The following is an 18,592-nucleotide window of genomic DNA, read 5'->3' as shown; positions in this document are numbered from 1 at the left end:
TACTACTACTACTACTACTACTACTATGTCCCTTCCTGCTCCAACATTTAAAATTTTAATTTGAGACAGAGAATAGGAGACTAATGGTGGGGATTCAGGGATGCCTGAAATGTGTTTGCCAATGGAGCAGGGGAGAGGAAAGTGGAAGGACAAAGATGTCTGTGGAGGGTCAGGGCCGGCCTGGGGTCCCCTGGGAGAAGGGCTATGTAGGGAGGGGGAGGAACTGCCCATGGAGGTTGAGCCTTTCTCCCTGGTGGGGCTCCTCCGGGTGTGGGGAGGCTGGGGCGAGTGAGGGCAGTGCCAGGCCTGCCCAGCAGAGGGCGCCCCGAGTACATGGGGCTCTGTCTTGGGTTTTCTCTACCTTCTTATGTGACTGGATTTATTTTCCTGAGCTGTGAGCCTCTGCACCGTTCTCCTGGCATGCGATGGGGTGGGGGTGGGGTACTGCTGGTTAAGTTGGGCAGCTGTGGGTATCGTCACGGTTTGCAATTGTTGGTTCATGTCTCTAGAGGCAATTGTGGATTTCCCTATAATCAACACAGTAATCCATCATTCACTCAACTAACACCATGGAGCATCCACCAAATGTCAGGCATTGTATTGGGGGGAGTACTTCTGGTAACCAACACCCATGATCTATAAGACAGAGGACAGTCCGGGGTATTGGGGGGCACTGAAGAAGAAGTGTAGCACCCTTCTTATCACCATCCCTCTCATGGGCACCATCTCTGAGGTCAGTGGTGTTAGGCCTCTTTTGTAGTGGAGAGAATTCATGTTCAGAGAGGTTAGGTACTGGGCCCAAGACAACAGAGCCAGTAAGAGGATGAGCTGGGATTTGCACCCAGTGCCTGGCTCCAGAGCACCCTCTCACCTGCCCTGAGACTGTCTCTTCCAGGGAATGGCCAGAGATGATGTGATGGGGTGAGAGGCTGGTGTGAGGACAGGGAAGTGACTCCATCTGTGAATGCTTCAAGGGGGAAGGAGCTTGTAGGTTGGGGAGGCTACAGGGTGGCTGACTTCATCCCAGAATGAGGAAGAACTGCCCAGTCATAGGGTGGGCAGCCGAAGGTATAGACATGCCTACCTCTCCCCAGACCTTGTGGTGGCATTCACTCAGTGCTGGAGGCTCTTCCTGGCACTGCCCCTTCTCCCTCCAGCTTGGTCTTGCCTCCTCTGCCTGGTACCCTCTGTGTTCCTGCCTCTCAGTCCTTCTTTTGTCAACTTGCTGGGCATGCCCTTCATCTCTAGGCCTTTGCACATGCATGGTCCTTCTTGGTCTGGTTAACTCACCCTTTCTTTCTTTCTTTTTTCTTTTTAAAGTATATTTTATTGATTACGTTGTTACAGTAGTCCCAATGTTTTTCCCTGTGGTCCCCTCTGCCCAGTACCCGCCTTCCCTTCAGCAGTCCCATTCCCCTTAGTTCATGTCCATGGGTCATGCATTTAAGTTCTTTGGCTTCACCATTTCCTATATTATTCTTAACTTCCCCCTGTCTATTTTGTACCAACCAATTATGCTTCTTAGTCCCTGCACCATTTCCCCTTTTCTCTCCCTCCCCTCTCCCAGCTGATAACCCTCCAAATGATCCCCATATCTATGGTTCTGTTCCTATTCTAGTTTGCTTAGTTGGATTTTGTTTTTATTTCTTAGATTCAGTTGTTGATAGTTGTGTTTGTTGTCATTTTAGTGTTCATAATTTTGATCTTCTTTTTCTTAAGTAAGTCCCTTTGACATTTCATATAATAATAGCTAGCTGATGATGAACTCCTTTAGCTTTACCTTGTCTGGGAAGCACTTTATCTGTCCTTCCATTCTAAATGATAGGTTTGCTGAATAGAGTAATCTTGGTTGTAGGTCCTTGCTTTTCATCACCTTGAATACTTCTTGCCAGCCCCTTCTTGCCTGCAAAGCTTCTTTTGAGAAATCAGCTGATAGTCTTATAGACACCCCTTTGTAGGTAACTCTCTGCTTTTCTCTTGCTGCTTTTAAGATTCTCTCTTCATCTTGAGCCTTTGGCATTTTAATGATGCTGTGTCTTGGTGTGGTCCTCCTTGGGTCTAGCTTGTTTGGGGCTCTCTGTGCTTCCTGGACTTGTATGTCTATTTCCTTTGCCAAATGTGGGGAGTTTTCCTTCATTATTTTCTCACATAAGCTTTCAATTTTTTGTTCTTCCTCTTCTCCTTCTGGCAGCCTTATGGTTCGGATGTTGGCATGTTTAAAGTTGTCCCAGAGGTTCCTAAGTCTCTCCTCACTTTTTAAAATTCTTGTTTCCTCATTCTGTACTGGTTGACTGTTTTTTTTCTTCCTTATGTTCCAAATCATTGATTTGAACCCCAGTTTTCTTCCCTTCACCATCAGTTTTGTGTGGATTTTCCTTTGTTTCATTTAGCGTAGCCTTCACATTTTCCCTTATGTGTTTGCCATACTTAAGCATATCTGTCAAGCTTGTGAGCATCTTTATCACTAGAGTTTTGAATTCTATGTCTGTTAGGTTGGCTATCTCCTCATTGCTTATTCTCCCACTGGTACCTTGATCTGTTCCCCCTTTTGGGCCATACTTCTCTGTCTCCTCATCTTGACAGGCTCCTGTGTTTGTTTGCCTCTGTGTCTTAGGTAGAGCTGTTGCACCTGTTACATTGTAAGGGGTGGAACCTTAGGTATTAGTCAGTACAGGTGACCCGTTTCACCACAATGTGGTGCTGTGGGGGGGGAGGGTTCTAAGAGGGAATAATGACACTTGCTCAGCACTCGCCCCTTTTTCAGGTACTTCTCCCACTTCTGTATGGGACTGGTGCCTCTCTAGTTGTTGCCCTGGTTGTTGTTCCCAGAGTGGGTGTGTCTGTGGACGTTCTAGGACTATGGGGACCCTTTAAACAAGCGGACTCTGCTGAGAGAGTGGCAGTTTCTTCCTCCACCCCAACCCCCATGGGTTTGCACAGTCAGAAGCAATGAGGCTTTATTTTCCCCAGCATTGGAGCCGTGAGCTGTGTGTGCAGTCTGGTCTGAGGCTGGAAGCACTCCCCAGGTGTCCCTCCCTACTTTTTAAAACGTGTGACTGCGCTTTCCACCGTCCTATTGCTGCTGCCGCTGCTGCCACCACCACACTGCGTCCTGTCCACCCCAGCTCTGCCCTCCTACTGTCTAGATGAGTATTTCCTCTTTATATCTTTGTTTGTTGGACTTCCATGAAGCTTGATTTTCTGGAATTTATGGTTGTCTCTAGTTTTGAGGTAGTTGTATTCCTTCTTAGTTGTGGAGGGAGATGCAGCATGCCTGTCTAGGCCTCCACCTTGGCTGGAAGTCTAACTCACCCCTTCTGTAGGCTGCTTGAAACCTTCAGTGACTCCCAACAAGGTCAGGCTGCCTTGTGGGCTGCTCTGTTCCCCCTGTAGGTGCCTTACCGCTCCTTACTGCACATCATTGGGTCATAGTCTATCCCACCAGACTGTCAGCTCCATGAAGCAGGACCACACTATCTGCTCTCAGATATTTCTCCGGTGTCCAGCAGTCCTACGAATGCTTGCCTCTGAAATTTGTTGAAAGAATGAGTGCATAGTGAATGAAGGAAGAATGCAAAGCCAAATGGATGGGCGGGAGAACGTGAGTCAGCAGACCCGCAAGTCCCGTGTTATCGCCTTCTGGCCACAGCTCATATTTTTACTCAACAACCCAGGAATTGGAGATTCAGTGCATCTAGCGTGTGCCAGGCACCCAGCTGGGCACTGTCACATGTATTCTCACCTATCAAATATCAAACAGGGACAAGATGAAATGTTTTCAGGGGACAACAGCATGGAGGCTTCAGTCCCTGCTCAGAATAACTTGCGCATTTGTCTCAGCCTTTGAAACCTGACTGTACCCTCCCTGCACTCCCCATTTCAGCCTGTTTGGGCACCTGGTAGCACTTCCGGAGAAGGCCACAAGGTGGCGGCAGAAGCCAAGAATGGGGTTCTGAGCACGCCTGCCAGTCCCCAGCCGCCAGCAGGGGACGCTGCTGCTCTGCCGGGTGCGCAGTCGGTCAGGTTTACCAGCGAGACTAGGGAGGCAGGTCAGTCCTGTCAGGAGTAGGGGTCGGTCTGAGCCGCCGCAGGGTGGTAGGCTGTGTGACAGCCTCATTCTTTCTCATTTGTACATTGCGATCTTTCTATATTTATTTTTTATTTTTAGGAAAGAAAAATATAGGGTTAACACACTCTTTTAATTTGTTTTTTAAATAGTTTTAAGGTTTAAGAGTGTTTGAGCTCTGGCTGGTGTGGCTCAGTGGTTAAGCGCTCGCCTGCAAACCAAAGGGTCGCCCAGTTCGATTCCCAGTCAGGGCTCATGCCTGGTTGCAGGCCAGGTCTCCATTTGGAGGAGCATGGGAGGCAACCACACATTGATATTTATCTCCCTCTTTCTCCCTCCCTTCCCCTCTCTCTAAAAATAAATAAAAATAAAATAAAATAAGCTTAAAAGTTGGAAAAGAAAATAAATAATTCTTAGAGTGTAAATATTAGTAGTTACCAAAATATTTTTTAAAAAGTGTTTGAAGTTTATAATTTCTGGTAGGAAAACATTATCTGAATGAATACTCTAATGGCAAACCACTGTAAAATGTTACAGCTGCATTTGGGGTTGAGGGGTAGGGATTCTCTTCCAAGCCCCCCAGCTTTCTTCATGAGAAGGTCAGGGGGACACTGGTTTGTATTATTGTGACATCCATTGGGCGATCTAAGTTGCTCTTCCTTTAGCAAGGGCTTTCTTTGTTGGAAGGTCATTACGTTTGTCCTCCTAATTTGGCTGACAATTTACTGATGAGGTTCATACCTCTTGAGTTGCTCTGATATTTTGATATATTTGCTGGGTCCTGGGTCACATCCTGGAAGGCCACCATAGCTTCTGGATCCTGAATGGCAGCTAGAGCTTCTGGGTCACAAGAATTTCATTGGGCCCAGGCATTCCTGCCATTCCAGGCCTTTGTCCCCAGGAAATCCACCTGGAAAAGAGCCATCCCGAGCTCCTGACTGTGTCTGGCTTCTTCCTTCCTCTGGCCTCCCTCATGTCGCTCCAGAGCCTTCTTAACCTTTTCATTCTTCCTTTAATCTCTCACTCTTCACATTTCCACTTATACTTTCTCTGATGTTCTGCCATTTTCCAGGCCCTTGGTTGAGCTTTCAGCATTGCACTGGCATCTTCATCAAGGGGGAGATCATGGGCTGCTTCTTCCCAGGGGCCCCAAAGTCTTTTCCTTGCCTCTTGTCAGGCTGAGCTGAATCGGGATTTATTTCAATAGCTTGGTCACAGTCTCGGATGGCAGCACTGGCTTCTGTACTTTGATGAAGACACTCTCTTGGCACACAGAATGGCCAAGGGAGGATTTGACTTGGTGGCATCTGTGGACAAACCAATGGCTTTCTGCAGGTCACCATCGTTTAGTGGCAGCCATGTTTTTTATCGTTTGCCTGATCCATCATCTCCTCGGTGGTTATCTTTACATTTTCATCTCTCATTTCTCCACGTCTGGTTCAATCATACCTTCGTTGTTAATTTCTTGATCACTTTCCTCACTTGGTGGTCTGTCTGTCTTTATGTTTTCCTCTGCCTTCTTATTGTTTTTTTCTTCCTTGATATTTTCTTCTGATTTAGTTTAATGAGGAGCAGGTGGTATTTTACCTTCTATGCTCTCCACCCCACTCCCGCAGGAAGTACATTTCCTTATGTGCAGAATGTTCAAGTCCTGCTTGAACATTTTCGCAAAGGCCCAAAGCTTGCTCACTTTGCAGGGGTCTATGGTTGGGAAGTGGCAGGAGGTGTGGGTGGGGCTCAGGTTGCACCTGATTCCAGGCCCAGGCGCTAACTTGGTGTGACCTTGTGCAAGGGCTGTACAGTGTGATCTTTACAGACAAAATTTTCCTGTGAAAGGTCAGATGGTAAATATTTTAGGTATTTCTGGCCATCTGGTCTCTGTCAAAAGTACTCAACTCTGTCCTTGCAGTATGAAACAACTCGTGGACAAATGGACTTGGCCACATTTCAATAAATGTTTATCTGTAGGTCCTGAAATTTGAATTTCATACAATTTAAAAAATATTTTCTTTATTGATTTTTAGAGAGGGAGAGAGAGAGAGAGAGATTTGTTGTTCCACCTATTTAGGCATTCATTGGTTGATTCTTGTTTGTGCCCTGACCAAGGACTGAACCTGTAACCTTCGTGTATCGGATAATGCTCTAAGCAAATGAGCTACTTGGCCAGGGCAAATTTTATACAATTTTCACATGTCATAATATATTGTTCTATTTTGCTTAAAAGATTATTTAAAGATGTATAAAAGTAATCTTAGCTCTTGGACAGAGTGACCACTGATCTAGGCAAAGTTCCAGACCCGTGCCTGGCATACAGCAGTGCTCAGTTAGTGGTAACTAACTGGTGTGAGTCCCCCAGGAGCGCCCAGCAAGGGCTCCACGAGCTCCAGTCTCTAGCAACCCTTGGAGTGGGGCAGGACACTCTTCTTCAGGGTTTACCCCCTGGCTCTGCCCCGCCCCTCACAGAGACCCTCAGTCAAGGGCACCATCATCTCCCGTCCTGGTCACCTGGGAGGCTGTGCCTTCATGCCCCCGTGTGTCTGCCTCGGCAGCTTCCTCCTCCTAACGACACCCTTGTCCCTTCTATCTTCCAACACCCAGTCTCTTTGATGACCTCTTTGTAAAAGTTCCGTTTCATTGAGATAGTGAGGCATTCACCTATTTTAATTGCAGAGTTCATGAGTTTTGACAAATGTATGTACCCAAGGAACCACTACCACAATCAAGATAGAGGATGTTTCCTTCCCCCCAAAAGCTTTCCTTGTACTCTTTCCTGGTCAACTTTGGCTTAAAAATAAAAATGCCTCCCAGTCATCCAGTGCTTGCAATGTGCCAAGCTTCATGGAGGTGCCTGACAAGGTCTGTCTCACTGAAGCCTCGGGAACCTGGTAGGTGGGGCAACTGTTATTGACAGACACATTCCAGCTCAGGACCCTAAGCTCTGAGACAGGACATGTGCCATTGTGGGGAAGGGGCAGAGCTGGGATTTGATCCTCGCCTGCTGGTTCCCAGGCGCATCCCTAACCCTCTCCTGCCTGCCTGTCTCCCGGAGGCATTGTGCACACAGCCCCGGACTCCTGGCTACCCACACATCATGATCCGGGACCAGCGGCATGGACATCCCCTGGAGCTGCCACAAACACAGAGTCTCAGGCCACACTCAGACCTACTGAGTCCCCAAGCCCAGTGTGTTTGTGTCTCCTTCTCTGTCAGACTGGGAGGTCCTGGAGGCCAGGGGCTGGGTCCATCTCAAGTCCTCCACCCTGCAGCCCCTGTGAATCCTAGTGGCACAGGTGGATGAAGGGAAGAGAAGGAGGCGGGCGCTTCAGGGAGAGAGGATTTGGGGGTGCGGCTGTGGTTCTCAGGATCTGGTGGGAGGGGCGAGGCCACAGGCAGCGGGTGGTCTACCCACTTGGAGTTCGGAGGTCTTGCTCTCACCATCCAAGCTGACTCAGGGAGCCTGGATCCATCTGCATTTATTTACTCATTCTTTTAACATTTATTATTATTTATTTTTTCACATTTAATATTATTTTGCATTATTTCAGGTGTGCAGCATAGTGGTTAGAGAATCATATACTTTACACAGTGATCCCCCTGATATTTCCAGAACCCCCCCGGCACCGCACTTATTTATTATAATATTCTTGATTATATTCCCTCCTCTGCATTTATTTTCATTCGTATGCCATTAACATATCTCTCTGGTGCCTTTCCGCCTCTCTTTCGTGGGAACGAGTGGGCTGGATTTGGGGAGCGGGTGGGTGGGCAGCACAGAGGGCTGGCGTGCTGGTGGGGAGTCTTGCTTGGGCTGCAGACCTGGCCTGGCCCCTCACTGGTGTCTGCCCCGGGAGCAGGTCTGGAGAGAAGCATATGACCCTCTTTGGGTGAGGACGTGGGCCTGTTAGGTCCTCCGGCTCTGGACACTTGCTGTGGCAGCAAGGCTGGGGAGCTGGGCTCCCCAAGCTCCCCCCTGGAATGTGCTGCTCACACAGCAGGTCTCCAGGCAGTGAGAGAATCTAGCAGATGTAATGCTGAGCAAGAAAGAAGACATGAAAGAAGCCTTGTTCACGAGTCTAGTTTTGTAAAGCACAAAAGTGTGCCAACCGGCTCTATGTTGCCAGAAGTAATGGTGACTCCGGGTGGGGTGCGGTGCGGTTTAGTACCTAGGAGGGCGTGCTGGGGGACTCTGGGAGGCGCTCAAAGTATCTGGTGATCTGGGTACTGGTTACACGGGTGGGTTCATGGTGAAAATTCACCCAGTTGTATGGGGATGATTTGTGCATGTTTTGTATACAAATAAAGAGATGAAAAAAAAATTAAATTTCAAGAGACTCGTATGCAGAGTCCGTGGCTGGGAGACCCTCCCAGGGTTTGTCTTCCGCCCGCCTGCAGCTTTAAGGCCCTGGCTGCTCTGACTCCCTTCTCCCACTGGGTTGGGACCTACCGTAGGGCAGGCCCACATCCCGTTCATCCCGTGTCCCCTGGCGCGTGACCGGGCACAGAGCTGAAAACATGGATGACTCAACACCTCCAGGGTGGCCCTAGGCCCATGGGCACTGAGCAATCTGGACAGGAATGCTTGTGCTTATTACCTGCACCCTCCCCCCCGCCCCCCCGCCCCCTGCAAAGGCTGGCATTAAACTAGCTGGCTGTGGCCCATGGCTAGAAGTGGGCTACGGGTGGGAGAGCAGAAGGTGCCAGAGGAGAGGCAGGTGGGGCTCAGATGTCCCTGGGTGGGTGTGGGAGGCTGGTGACAGTCTGGGTCCTCAGCACCCTGGCCACTTGCCCAAGTGGGCACCTACTCCTGACATTGAGGCTGCCTGGGTCTCTGCTGAGCCTTCACTTCAGACTCAGGGTGGGAGGCTGAGGCGTGGCTTCTTGGGACTCAGCCCTGTGTTAGGGCTGCTCTGAACCTGCCCACCCCAAGTCCCCAAGTCTGACTCCCCTCTGTGCTCCCTGCACCCAGAGCCCCATCCCTGACACCCAGAACTTGGCATAGAAGGACCCTGGGCAATGGCCTTGCCATTCTGGCCTTGGTGTCTCTTTCCTGGAGAGAGGGAGAATAATTTTGGCAGCTGTGAGGGTGTGGGAGACCTTGGGACCTGTAAGTGTGGGGAGCAAAGGCCATTTGCGGGGGAGGGGGCAGTTAGTGAGAAGCCACACGGCCCATCCCCTTCAGCTGGGCTGGGGTCTGCACTGTGGGGCAGGTGAGGGGTGGGAACAGTTTGTGCTGCTGTCCCCGGCGTTCCCCTGGGAGGTGGCTGGGGGTGGAGCGGTAGCACAGGAGAGTCAGGGGCCTGGGTTTTGCCCTGACTTGATCCTGTCTGCAGGCTGTTCCTGCTCTGGGCCTCGATTTACTCTTTGTTTAAAAATAAATTATTGAGGTGACATTGGTGAATACAAGTATATAGATTTCAAGTGTGCATTTCTATGATACATGACCTGAAAATTGCATTGTGTGCCCACCACCCAAAGTCAGATCTTCTTCCGTCACCATATAATTAACCCCCTTTACCCGTTACTACCTCTCACCTGTCAGTTTACTCCTTTTTTTCCCCAAGTACAAGCAAAAGTGGCGGGGGCTACTCTCTCTCAGAGAGAGGGACCGACGGACAGATAGAGACAGAGACAGTGAGAGAGACACAAGTTTACTCTTTAGTCAAAGGGAACATTCAGTCTGGTTGCTCCTAAGGCCCCCAGGCTCTGTTTGGCTGGCACAGGGTGTTATTTTGGAATCAGTTTCTACATCTCAAAGATGGGGAGTCTTCCCAATCAAATCCAGACGTCCAGTTTCCTGAGTACAAAACGAGATCTGGCCATTTGGGATCCCATATTTCCAGGCAGCAAACTGGGGAACCTGCTTGGGAAGAGGCCTTCATTCCCCCGGGGCCCCAGCATCCACACCTGGGGGGGGGGGGTCATCCTACAGGGAGTGAGTGGCCTGCTGTCCCTCTGCTCCCAGCCAGGCCAGCCCCCACCATCCCCCTCCAGTGACCTGGTGGCTTGGGGGCCCCGTGGCCCAGCTGCTGGCACACTTGCATAGGCAGGCCTCTTTTCTCTTTTGTTTTGCCAACTTAAGGCTTTGGAGGGCAGGTCTGGATTGGACTGGCATTAGCTCATGTGTTTATCCAAAACAGAGGCCTAGGTTTTGGATTTCCGGGGGGTGTCCAGAGCCTTGGTTGGGGATGAGAGATAGTGTTTGCTTGTGAGGAGATGGGGTCCCTCCCCCCAGGACCAGGTCCTTCCCCTCCCCCACAATGTCCCCCATTCCCACAGTCTCACTTGGCTACAAGCACCATAAAGACCAGCTCCTTGACCGTGTGCCAGTCTCTTGGCCTCACCTCCAGGGCTCTTACCCCGAAATGCCCATACCCGTTGTGTCCTTTGGGGTATGGCCTGTTCACATCCTTAAATCCCTTCCCATCTTCCTCTGCCATACCCCGCCTCCCCCAAGACTCCGCTTCTCCATCCCTGGAAGGCTTTTCCGTCCATCTGCACGGGGCCCTCTCCCTCTCGGTGCTGCCCCTGGCTTCCTGTTCCACGCTGTGTGTCCCCGACTCTGGAACAGGGCCTTGGCTCTGCCTTCCCAGCCTCCAGCACAGAGCCAGGCATGCAGTTGGTGCTCAGTAAATTATCTAATGGGTGAAGGCTGGCTTTTGTCTGAGAGGCAGGGGGCTGAGAGAGAGGGGGCTGGTGACAAGTCACCAGGGTCAGGCCTGGATTCTTTGGGCTGTTGCTTGGCCATTGGTGGGAGAGGGAAAAAGGGTAGCCCCACCATTGAGGCCAGCAGGGAGACCCCCTTTCCCTCCAATACTATTCCTGGCCATGGCCCTGGGCTCCTGTACTCAGATGCTCATTGGCAGTCATGGGTGCTGGCCCTGGGCTGGGCAGCAGGCCTGTGAATCCCTCATGGCCAGGGGCTTCCAGCAAGCCCTGATTCTAGGCTGCTGTTCAACTCCTCCACCTCTCAGGTCATGATGGGGAGAACAGAACTGGGGATGCCCCTCTGGGACCACCCAGGCCAGCTCCTGCCACTTTACAGCTGGGGAAACCGAGGCCCAGAGAGCTGCGGTGACTTGACCTGGAATCCTGGGACCCTCTCTCACATGGTCTGAGCCAAGCTGTGGTACAGTCAGTCCTGAGGGTTGGGGCGTTGCAATGCCTGTCTTGTTGGGGCTCCATTTCCCTGGCCCCCACTTCTGAGCAGCAGGGGAATCTGCCCTGACCCCAGCCTGCTCCACCTGGCCTGCTGTGTCCCAGGGCCAGCAGGAAGGTAGGGCGATAGGGCCAGAGCAAGTCTGGATCAGCCTGGGGAGCTTCAAGTCCCAACGGGCCGTCCCTACCCACAGGGCATGAGAGCGGGAAGTGAGTGTCCACACCCCAGATCCTCTGCTTTTCCTCCCACCCACACCTTCAGCCTGGGGCCCAAACATGGCAGGGAGCCAGTCCCCAGCCTCCTGCCTTAGTAACGAAGGCACAACACCCAACACTAGAGACTGTTTGTCCTGCCAACGCCGCACCCTGACCTGGGCCTGTGCACCCTGCTGTGGGGAAGCCTGGCTGGGGTGGGGGGAGGCAGGCAGGGGCAGCAGGGTCCCCTGGACCTGGAGACTCCTGGCCTCCCTGCCCACGCTCAGGCCAGCCGGGGCTGCTGTCCCAGACACCCTTGACTGTGTGGCCCCCAACCCTAGCCCCTGTGTCCAGCTCTGCAGGACTTGGGAGACGCGCCAGAGTCAGGGGCTGGGCCTGAGTCACAGGACAGAAGCAGGGCTCTGGGAAGGGTTCACGGGAGGGTGGGCACCAGGGGACACTTCTGTCCTGGCTGAAGACACTTCTGTCCTTCCCAGCAGGGGTTGTGGGAGGTTCCGCAGCTCCCAGGGTCAGGGTGGCAGGGCACCATGGGTCAGCTCCAGCATCATGTTTGGGGGCTGGCTGGGTGGTTGAGCAGTGAGATGTCAGGGCCTGGGAAACGAGGTTGCACTGGGGAGGGGAAGGACAGTTTTTCTGGTCTTCACTGGCCTTTGATTTCTGTGGCCCAGGGCTCAGGAGTATGGGAAATGGGGAACAGCAGGTGGGGCTCAGTCTCTGGACAGCCCTTTGTCTGAGGGAGAATCATGGCCCCAGCCTTCGGGGAGCTCCTAGTCTGAGGGGGGAGACATGGCACCTGTCCTGGGAATTTGGGACACCGATACTGGGTGACAGAAACAGAGGGCTGATGGGAGCCCTCAGCTCTGTCGGGAGCATGGGGCTAGCCCAGCCTCTGATGCTTGGCAAAGCTTCTGTGGCTCTGGGAGAGGTGGGACCACGGGGTCTTTCTGCCTCCCCTCCCTGAGCGGGGCACCTTCCCAGAGCTGGCGGACCCTCTCCCAAGTTACCAGGCCTGGTCCAGGCTATGATCAGTTTGTCACAGCTTGTGAAGTGCTTTCAGGTTAAGCAGTAACTCCCCACCACCTCAGCCCTGCACTTCGGGATGGGACTGTCACTGGCCCCTTTTACAGATGGGGAAACTGAGGCTCAGAGAAATGATGAGACCTGTGCTGAAGGGCTCAGGCCCTATGGAGTATATCACTGTGTTTAGGCCACCCAGTTCTTCTGACATTTGGGGGAACTGGCCAGGAGCAGACCCCGGGCAGGGCAGGAGAGAGCCAAGTTCGACAGCATCCCTGCTGCTCCCCCAAGTCCGGAGGCTCAGTGGTTACTGTCCTCGTTCTTGGCTCCTCTGTTGGGCCCTGTCCCCTGCTTCAGTCCCTGGTGGGGCGGGTGGGGTGGGAGAGACTCACTCCTGCTGAGGCTGCAGCTTCTCGGCCCACCCAGGCTGAGTCAGGGCTGGGCGGGAGCCCCGGGGGTGGCCGCTTTCCCAGGGCCAGCCTGGGCGGCGTCCACATTCCCCACAAGCAGGGTGCGCCCGGGCTCGGCTAAGCCAGGTGTGTTGCACCCCGCCCGGGCCCCCGCCAACCCTGAGCCAGCTCAGCGCCATGGCCTTGTAAGGAACGTGTCTGGCAGCTGCCAGGAATGGGGTGTGGGAACTGCTTGCCTTGCAAGTCCTCGTTGGGTGAGGTGCAGGCTGGGGGGCAGCTGGCTGGAGCCCCAGTCCCCACAATGGCCTGGGCAGTTGGGGCACCCCCGCTCACCCCCTACTCATGCACTCCTTTGTCTCTGCACTTGGAGAGCTGGAGGCTGATGCTTAAGACAGGCCGTGGTCTGGGCCCTGGTCTTGCTCATGACTCAGCAAGGCTGGCTGGTGGAAGAGTGAAGGGTGGTCTGAGAGCTGGGGAGGCCAGGAAGCAGCGGGAGTACATTCTTTGTTGCCCCCAGTCTCTCAGGGAGGCCTTTGTCTTCACCAGCTTGGAGTTCTGGATTCCCAGGGGGGTCCTGGGACAGAGGCTTTGAGTGGGGCCCCATGCTCATGGGGGCACCTGCTCTGAGGACTGTTGCTAACAGCCTGCCGCGCACCCCCCCCCCCCCCCCCGGCCCTGCTTCCTCCACATTCCACTGCTGGATTCTCTGCACTGACATCAAGGGCTGGGAGGGATCTATGTGTGGGTCGGTCAAAGTCAGTCCCTACCACTTGTACTGTCCTGCTCACAGTCTGCTTCCTCTCTCTGGTCCTCAGTTTCCTCTCCTGTAAAAGGAGGACAGAAACCTCCCACCTGCCAAGGCCCCTGGCTCTTGGTGGTTGAAATGTGGGCTTGAGGTTGAGGAATTGCTTTGGGACCTGAGGTGGGCTTTGCTGGGACCCCACTGCTTCCCCCAGCCCTGCAGCTTCCCTATCAGCCTCTACCAGTCAGGCTTCGAGTCTGGAACTTGGGGACCTTGTTCACTGTTCACCCTTTTCCTCTGAGCGCTGCTGGTGGAGCTAGCGTTGCCATCACTGCCCTTGCCTCCCGTCGCCCTGTTCTGTGGCCTCAGCAGTTGTGGCTCAGCCTGTGGGGCCCGGGCTGGTCCCCTCCATCACGCCCCTGCAGCAGGCTGGGCGGGCCCAGGGCAGCTTGGGCCACAGAAATCACTTCCCAGGCCTTGGTGGGAACAAACAGGCCCTGGCCCTGGGCTCCAGGTGGGCGTGGGAATTCTGTCCTGCATGAAAGTCAGGACCAGTGACACCAGGGCCGTGGGTGGAGAGTCTGATGGGGCCCCTGTACCTGTGAGGGGCAGCAGGCTGAGCTCCCTGCATCTTGGTCAGCAGAGAGGGGAGCAGGGCAGGCATGGCCCAGGCCCTAGCCAGCCCACCACTGAGCAACGGTGGGCAGGACCTGCCTGGGATACATCAGGCGGGGGCAGGGACCACTCAGTACTCCCTTCCCAACCTTTTATTGGCTGAACCCTAGGGTTGTTGTTCTGGGGTGACCATGTTCCCATTGACCCTCTAGGGACTGTGGTTTCTATTCTCCCCCCTTGTCCAGGGCCCTGTGACAAGAAGGCAGCCGTTTGTCCTGGGGTGGTGCTGTGTGCAGTGGAGGAAAGTGCCTCCGTCCCCTAGAGCCCAGTTGTCCTGTGTGGTATGTGTGTGTGTGTGTGTGCATGCATGTGTGTGTGTGCTGTGGGGAGGCAGTTGTTCCAGGGGACGTGGTCTGGACATTCAGACCAGGGTCCTTGTAGCTGGCTTCTGAGCCGTGAGTGATTCTGGGAGTTGGCACTGAGAGCTGGGTCCCGGGCAGCCTGGGAGATCGTGGGAACAGGTGAGAACAGGCTGGAAGGGCGTGGCAGCAGCTGGAATGTGTGGGCAGGAGCCGCCCCACCCTCCCTCAGCAGGAATGGGCCCTAGCTGGGGACCCAGAACCCAGTGTCCTCCCCAGCTGTCCCCAGCTCTGCTCTGCCAGCCTCCCAGCCCCTCTCCCTCCTGTAGGGCACCCCTAAGCCCCCTTACCCCTTGCTGGGCTGTAGCCAGGGGCTCACCTGGGGAAGGCTGTTTGGAAGAAACTGGAGATTCCAAGGTTCTTGGTGCTGTGTGTTTGTTTCTCACCCTCTGCATGGACAGACCCTGTCACTCATGGGGACTCCTCTGATGAGCTAGGGAAGCACACGACTGCACCTGGACCAGTGGATGAGGTTTCTGGGCCAGCTCTCTCCTGGTATGGGGGCTGAGGGGACCTGCCAGGCCTGGAGCTTCTGGACACATGCTGTCAGGCTCCGCAGAAAGGCTTTATCCTTCTTTGTTCTGCACAGTTGATCAGGGTGCCCTGTGACCTTCAAGAGAAAGGCCAATGTCCTCAGCATGGACACATAGGGCCTTCCACAGGCCGGCCCTGCTGGCCTCTCTGGGCCCCGCTCCCATCTCACCTCTCCCTCCCCAGCCAGCTCCCCTGTCCGGGGTGTCTCCCTCTTCCCCGAGGCGCCAGGCCTTTACCTAGGCCAGTGTACACCTCTGACTCCTATGTGTACAGGTCCCTGCTCAGGCCCCTTCCCTAGCTGTCCTGATTCTTGGGCTACCAGGGGCCCCTCTTAGAAGCTTCCACAGCCCTGCATGCTCAGCATCCATGAAGCCCTCCCTGGTCAGTCAGCTTTTGAGGGCCAGGTGTCTGCCTTGGAGACAGAGCTCCCCAAGATCAAGATCTGAGGAGTGTCCCCTGTCATGTCTCCAGGCCCTCCCTCATGTAGGTCAGGAAGTGAGAGAAGAAACTAATGAATGAGCTCAGGAAATTTGGGGAATTCCTCTGAGGCCTACAGACTTTCAAAGGGCCTGCTTCTATTTCCTCTAGTCTGAGCAGAAATGCCCCTCTACCTTGGGACTGGGGTCTCCTGAGAAGATCCCAGAAATTTCTCTTGGGATCCAGGATGGTAGAAGCTCCTTCTCCCCACCAGGGTGCTCAAGGTTAATGGGCTGGTGCGTGAGTGGCCATGGCTCCTGAGTGAACGTGTAAAGTATGAGTAGTGAGAGGCTGAGTATGAATGTGCCCAAGTGTGTAAGTGTGCACAGGTGTGTCTATGACTGTGTGAAAGTGTGAGTTGTGCGTCTGTGAGTGTGTATTCATGTGTGAGGCTGGGCAAGTCTGCATGAATGTGTGAGTGTGAATGTGTGTGTATGGGTTTGTGAGTGTGAGGTTGTGTAAGTCTGTGAGTGGGTGTGAGTCTCTGTGAAGGTGTATGTGAGCTGATTGTGAGAGTCTGTGAATGTCTTTATAAGTGTGTATGAATCTATGAGTGTGAGTGTGTACATCTGTGATTCTGACCAGTGACTCTGATTGATATCAGTGTAACCGGGACACTTGTGAGCGTGCATGTGGGAATCGTGGAGTGTGTATGTGGCTGAGTGTGCAAGAGTCTGAATGTGAGTGTGTAACTGTGAATCTGTTAGTGTGAATTTGTGAGTGAATGTGTGTGTGAGCCGTGTGTAAATGTGTGGCTTATTCGGGAGGGGTGTTGTGGGGAACCCAGGGCAGTAGGAGCAGCTTGGCTTTCCCCTTCCCCAAGGTCATGGTCAAACCCCAGAGGTTCTGGGGAGACCTGGTAGCAGGAAGGCTCAGTGGGCCCCAGGTGAGTTTACTCAGAGGGCTGAGTGGTCTTTTCTGTCCTAGAGGTAGTTCTTTATTAAACAGCCACAAAAAATCAATACTGAATAGATTCAAAATACTATCTATAACATATGTGTAGGATTGAAGAATTAAGATACAATAAACACCCACAAATTTACCACCTAATTTTAAAAAATCTGAGGAGGGTCCCTCCCCACACCACCCCTCCCTCTGCAGTGTTAGCGCTAGTCTGGATTTTGAGTTGTTATTTCCTTGCTTTCTTTTGGAGATCTAAGTTCTTCTCGCCACCCCTTGTGGGTGCCAGCATCTGGTGGGACACGGGACCCTTCTTCAGGTCAGGTCCCTGGCAGGGTCAGGGCGGCTCAGTGCTGCCCTCTGGGGGTGCGGGACGCCAGCTTTTTCCTGCTCTGCTCTGGGCGAGAAGCCCCACCCAGGGGATCCTACAGAGACCCTGCAGAGGTGGACACACTCACTGCGCAAGACGCACAGGGCATGCTTGGACACTGATGCGCACGCTGGGCACTCACAATGGTTTGCACATAGATGCTTTCCATCTACTGTGAACAGAATGGGTGCCACACTCTGTGGGGCACCCAAGAAAAGTGAGCCTGTCCCTAGGGAGGTGGCAACAGGAAGGGGCTGGTCCCCACGGAGTGGAGAGGGCCCTGCCTTGGCGACACCCACACTGAGGGCTGGGAAGAGCTGGTTAAGACAGTTGACTTGGGTATGAGTGGTTTCACAGAATGACCTAAGGTGGGGGGTGGGGAGGAAGGCTTTGTGCCAGACAAGGCAGGAATTTTTTGAGAAGGAGAATGGCGGATGACAGGGGGTGGAGGGGGCGAGGCATAACGGAATGCACAGGCCAGCTTCAGAAAGGAATTTTGTGTCCGCGGGCCTGGAGGCAGGGAAATGGACACAATGGCTCAGGCTGGGTCCCTGGAGCCATGGGGGTCATGGGACTAAAGGAAGAGGAGCTGAAGATGGTGAGAAGCCAGGCTTCAGGAGAAGGGGCCCGTGAGAAGCTCAGGTGGAGGATGTCTCGAGTCCCTTTGTCCCCAGCTCCCAGCAGTACCTCTAGGGACGGCAGAGCAGAGGCGCACGACCAACGGTGGCCAGCAGAGGGCGCTCCTGGCACAGATTTGAGGCTCCCGCTACCACCCCGGAGAGCTGGGATTTTATTGCATCCTTCTTGGAAAGCCCAGGGTTGGAAGGGTTCTGGCTTGCTACTGAGCAGAGGGGTGAAAAGAGACGATCCGTGAAGTGGGAGCCCCAGAGTGTCCTATTTCTCCCCTTCTCCTTCTCCCTGATCAAGCGCTGTCCGGTCAATGTTTCCACCCACCATCTCCAGGTGGTGACCTCAAAACCACCCCCAGAAATGTGACTCATCAGCTACCTGACCTGCCCAGAAGGTGCTGCTTTGGGCCCCTAGGGTCTGTCAGGGCCAGCTGGCCTTTCTAGAAAGTTCCCCAGCATTCTATCCCTAGGGCTCTTCCTCTGCCATTTTCCTTGTGACCTCACTGCCTGTCCGCTTCCCACACTCGCCTCTAGGTGGAGGGCTTCCTGGGCCTGGGATCTAGCAGGTTCTCTTAGCCTGCTCCCTCCCAGGAGCCAGTGGGTCCTGGAGTTCTCAGGACCTGACACAGCCCTTGTCTTCTGCCCCAAAGCATTACAGGCTTCCGTGAGGCCGGCTGGTAGACACAGCCAGGTCCAGCTCAGACAAGGTGTGGCCAACCCCATCAGCTCCTTGGCAGATGGGGTGTGGAATTATGCAGGAAAAAATCCCTTCAGCTGTGAATGCCTCCTTCTACCTCCTGACATTTCCACCTGGGCAGAGGCACTTCAAACTCAAGCCATTCATTTTTCATTCTTTTCTGTAGTTATTGGGCACCATTTGCCATCTCAATCTTTGGGGACACGGAGAAGAAGGGGGCAAGGTCCCTGCCCATGTCTAGAGAAGGTGACAATAGGTGTGACCACACAGGACGCTAAGTGCTTTGAGAGAAGTGAATTGTTTCCTTCTTTGGAATTTTGCTTTTCCCTCCGGCTTCCAGTCTCA

The 18,592-nt window shown here is 53.5% G+C and overlaps 1 pseudogene; it reads right to left on the bottom strand.

The window, feature by feature from the left end:
* Positions 1 to 4,757: 4,757 nt before the first annotated feature.
* On the bottom strand, positions 4,758 to 10,503 carry LOC149998468 (hsc70-interacting protein-like; annotated as a pseudogene).
* Positions 10,504 to 18,592: the final 8,089 nt, after the last annotated feature.

The sequence above is a fragment of the Furipterus horrens genome, unplaced genomic scaffold, assembly GCF_987537825.1.
Source record: "Furipterus horrens unplaced genomic scaffold, mFurHor1.1.pri manual_scaffold_11, whole genome shotgun sequence".
In the NCBI taxonomy this organism is placed as follows: domain Eukaryota; kingdom Metazoa; phylum Chordata; class Mammalia; order Chiroptera; family Furipteridae; genus Furipterus; species Furipterus horrens.
The sequence above is the reverse complement of the archived record's forward strand: the minus strand, read 5'-3'. Positions and strand labels throughout refer to the sequence as shown.